General features: G+C 52.2%; 1 non-coding gene across 1 annotated transcript in view; it reads left to right on the top strand.

Annotated features, from left to right (window-relative positions):
• The first annotated feature begins 3,777 nt into the window (after positions 1 to 3,777).
• Positions 3,778 to 5,000, top strand: part of LOC124588975 — a 1,910-nt gene continuing 687 nt past the window's right edge. The window contains exon 1 of the ribosomal RNA XR_006975886.1: positions 3,778 to 5,000. This exon is cut by the window's right edge and continues 687 nt beyond it. This is a non-coding gene — a ribosomal RNA (small subunit ribosomal RNA).

Raw genomic sequence — 5,000 nt, 5'->3', positions numbered from 1 at the left:
ATATTGTACCTTAACCTAACCTATATTGGGCCTTAACCTAACCTATATTGGGCCTTAACCTAACCTATATTGGGCCTTAACCTAACCTATATTGGGCCTTAACCTAACCTATATTGGGCCTTAACGTAACCCACGTTGCGCCTTAACCTAACCTATATTGTACCTTAACCTAACCCATATTGTACCTTAACCTAACCCATATTGTACCTTAACCTAACCTATATTGTACCTTAACCTAACCTATATTGTACCTTAACCTAACCTATATTGGGCCTTAACCTAACCTATATTGGGCCTTAACCTAACCTATATTGGGCCTTAACCTAACCTATATTGGGCCTTAACCTAACCTATATTGGGCCTTAACGTAACCCACGTTGCGCCTTAACGTAACCCACGTTGCGCCTTAACGTAACCCACGTTGCGCCTTAACGTAACCCACGTTGCGCCTTAACGTAACCCACGTTGCGCCTTAACGTAACCCACGTTGCGCCTTAACCTAACCCATATTGCGCCTTAACCTAACCCATATTGCGCCTTAACCTAACCCATATTGCGCCTTAACCTAACCCATATTGTACCTTAACCTAACCTATATTGTACCTTAACCTAACCTATATTGTACCTTAACCTAACCTATATTGGGCCTTAACCTAACCTATATTGGGCCTTAACCTAACCTATATTGGGCCTTAACCTAACCTATATTGGGCCTTAACCTAACCTATATTGGGCCTTAACGTAACCCACGTTGCGCCTTAACGTAACCCACGTTGCGCCTTAACGTAACCCACGTTGCGCCTTAACGTAACCCACGTTGCGCCTTAACGTAACCCACGTTGCGCCTTAACGTAACCCACGTTGCGCCTTAACCTAACCCATATTGCGCCTTAACCTAACCCATATTGCGCCTTAACCTAACCCATATTGCGCCTTAACCTAACCCATATTGTGCCTTAACCTAACCTATATTGTACCTTAACCTAACCCATATTGTACCTTAACCTAACCTATATTGTACCTTAACCTAACCTATATTGTACCTTAACCTAACCTATATTGTACCTTAACCTAACCCATATTGCGCCTTAACCTAACCCATATTGCGCCTTAACCTAACCCATATTGCGCCTTAACCTAACCCATATTGCGCCTTAACCTAACCCATATTGCGCCTTAACCTAACCCATATTGCGCCTTAACCTAACCCATATTGCGCCTTAACCTAACCCATATTGCGCCTTAACCTAACCCATATTGCGCCTTAACCTAACCCATATTGTACCTTAACCTAACCCATATTGTACCTTAACCTAACCTATATTGTACCTTAACCTAACCTATATTGTACCTTAACCTAACCTATATTGTACCTTAACCTAACCTATATTGGGCCTTAACCTAACCTATATTGGGCCTTAACCTAACCTATATTGGGCCTTAACCTAACCTATATTGGGCCTTAACCTAACCTATATTGGGCCTTAACGTAACCCACGTTGCGCCTTAACGTAACCCACGTTGCGCCTTAACGTAACCCACGTTGCGCCTTAACGTAACCCACGTTGCGCCTTAACGTAACCCACGTTGCGCCTTAACGTAACCCACGTTGCGCCTTAACGTAACCCACGTTGCGCCTTAACGTAACCCACGTTGCGCCTTAACCCAACACACGTTGCGCCTTAACCCAACACACGTTGGGCCTTAACCCAACACACGTTGGGCCTTAACCCAACACACGTTGGGCCTTAACCCAACACACGTTGGGCCTTAACCCAACACACGTTGGGCCTTAACCCAACACACGTTGGGCCTTAACCCAACACACGTTGGGCCTTAACCCAACACACGTTGGGCCTTAACCCAACACACGTTGGGCCTTAACCCAACACACGTTGGGCCTTAACCCAACACACGTTGGGCCTTAACCCAACACACGTTGGGCCTTAACCCAACACACGTTGGGCCTTAACCCAACACACGTTGGGCCTTAACCCAACACACGTTGGGCCTTAACCCAACACACGTTGGGCCTTAACCCAACACACGTTGGGCCTTAACCCAACACACGTTGGGCCTTAACCTGCTCTGTAATTGTCATACGACGCGTTAAATTAGTGTGGTGTTGCCTAACTGCAACCCCCGCAATATAGTTTGCTACTCGCACTGCCTGGTCCCCAGAGTATCGCTTCATGTTAAACACCTTGCAGCTATACACTGTAATGCGGATGGCAGCAGGACGTACATGCTCAATGCCCTTCGCAGTTGTTCATTGGCATTTGCATGGCGAAGCACAGCCTACGTTGTGGTACGGCGTGTGTCAACTGTCCGCTGATGTTGTACGTCCAAATCACACACTGTACTGCACATTGGTCCTCATGTACTGAATGATACATCGTGGTACATGTGTGACCGTACCACGACTGCGCCAACAACGGCGAACCATACGGTCCAAATATTGTGCACTCAGCTACGTGTCGTCTCCCTATAAGAGCTGGATTGCAGTATGGTATGCCGTGGATGGCGATCAGCATGAGCCGTCTGTTGATGTAGTGGCGCGTGTTGTCAGACGTAGTCGTCTCTTCTCACACACCGTGATAGCATGGTGCACTGCGTTCCACATCTGCGACATGCGACAGAGGCCGGTTGACAGTCGTTCGCGCAATGGACATCGCATACGTACGGGGGCCACCTTCCACGTGTTCGCGAAGCGTGCACATGTTGTTGCGTGTATGTGGGCAGACATAGTGTGTCGTGACACCTGACACAGGCATGCAACAATCGTTGAATTTGCAAATGGCGATGGACGTCTACGTTTGCTGGTGACGTTACGCAAATGAACAACTGGTAAACGGTTGTGGTGCGGTTGTTCTCGCTAGAGGTGAATCAGTGATGGCGACGATCGGTTGAGCTACCAACCGGTTGTTTCAGCGATACCCACCATGCCCACGAACGTGAATGGCATGTGGGTGTGAAGCGATACGCGGCGGTGGCTGGGTGGGACCGTCCCCGGCCGGTGAGGGGGGGCCTCCCGGCGTGCTGGCCGCGCGGTGCGTGGGCGCACGCGCTACAGCCGGCTGGTGGGGGCGGCCAGTGGCAGGCGCGCCGGCCGACGGAGGCGGCAGGCGGCGCAGCTGCGCGCCGGCGCACCCTGCACGCGGCGCCGTGCGGCCAAAGTAGGTCCTCGCGGGCCCGGTGCGAAGCGCGGTGGACATCTGCAGTGTGCTGGTCCGATTGAGGACTGTGTGCGCTGAGGATGCGCCGCCGCCCGGCGCTCGGCGCCGCGACGCCGTCTGCTGCTCGGTCGCCTCTGCGGTTCTCGCAGGTGGTTTGTATCGCAGCTGTGCGGACGTGTTGGCGCGTGCGCTGTGCTGGGAGAGTTCGCTTCGGCACCCAAGTGGGGCTTTTGTCCTTCTGTGGCGCTGGCGTTGGAGCTGCCGGCCACCGTAGGTGGCGCGTGTTGTCTCCCGCCGGCAATGCCACGACAGCACGCTCCCGGGCCTCTGTCGGCAGCGGCAAGCTCAGTTGGGAGCACGGGTGGTCGCACCTAAAGCGTCTACTCGCCAAACTCCGGGCGATTGCGCCTCTCTCGAACCCGACCAAGTACTTAGGACGGCGCTGCGCGCCGCCGGGACCTGAGAGGGTTTCGAGGTGTATTGTGCAGGGGAGCTCAGCCTCCTCCTGTTTGCAGAATAATTGAGCGGACGCTTGCGTGTTCGCGCGGGCCCCCGGGACACACTCCCGGGCGGCCGGCTGCTCAGCTCTAGTTGACGCAGCTCCCTGGTTGATCCTGCCAGTAGTCATATGCTTGTCTCAAAGATTAAGCCATGCATGTCTCAGTACAAGCCGCATTAAGGTGAAACCGCGAATGGCTCATTAAATCAGTTATGGTTCCTTAGATCGTACCCACGTTACTTGGATAACTGTGGTAATTCTAGAGCTAATACATGCAAACAGAGTCCCGACCAGAGATGGAAGGGACGCTTTTATTAGATCAAAACCAATCGGTCGGCTCGTCCGGTCCGTTTGCCTTGGTGACTCTGAATAACTTTGGGCTGATCGCACGGTCCTCGTACCGGCGACGCATCTTTCAAATGTCTGCCTTATCAACTGTCGATGGTAGGTTCTGCGCCTACCATGGTTGTAACGGGTAACGGGGAATCAGGGTTCGATTCCGGAGAGGGAGCCTGAGAAACGGCTACCACATCCAAGGAAGGCAGCAGGCGCGCAAATTACCCACTCCCGGCACGGGGAGGTAGTGACGAAAAATAACGATACGGGACTCATCCGAGGCCCCGTAATCGGAATGAGTACACTTTAAATCCTTTAACGAGTATCTATTGGAGGGCAAGTCTGGTGCCAGCAGCCGCGGTAATTCCAGCTCCAATAGCGTATATTAAAGTTGTTGCGGTTAAAAAGCTCGTAGTTGGATTTCTGTCCCACGCTGTTGGTTCACCGCCCGTCGGTGTTTAACTGGCATGTATCGTGGGACGTCCTGCCGGTGGGGCGAGCTGAAGGCGTGCGACGCGCCTCGTGCGTGCTCGTGCGTCCCGAGGCGGACCCCGTTGCAATCCTACCAGGGTGCTCTTGAGTGAGTGTCTCGGTGGGCCGGCACGTTTACTTTGAACAAATTAGAGTGCTTAAAGCAGGCAAGCCCGCCTGAATACTGTGTGCATGGAATAATGGAATAGGACCTCGGTTCTATTTTGTTGGTTTTCGGAACCCGAGGTAATGATTAATAGGGACAGGCGGGGGCATTCGTATTGCGACGTTAGAGGTGAAATTCTTGGATCGTCGCAAGACGAACAGAAGCGAAAGCATTTGCCAAGTATGTTTTCATTAATCAAGAACGAAAGTTAGAGGTTCGAAGGCGATCAGATACCGCCCTAGTTCTAACCATAAACGATGCCAGCCAGCGATCCGCCGCAGTTCCTCCGATGACTCGGCGGGCAGCCTCCGGGAAACCAAAGCTTTTGGGTTCCGGGGGAAGTATGGTTGCA

This window comes from Schistocerca americana, unplaced genomic scaffold (genome assembly GCF_021461395.2).
Source record: "Schistocerca americana isolate TAMUIC-IGC-003095 unplaced genomic scaffold, iqSchAmer2.1 HiC_scaffold_676, whole genome shotgun sequence".
Lineage (NCBI taxonomy): Eukaryota > Metazoa > Arthropoda > Insecta > Orthoptera > Acrididae > Schistocerca > Schistocerca americana.
This window is presented reverse-complemented; position numbering and strand designations above follow the sequence as displayed.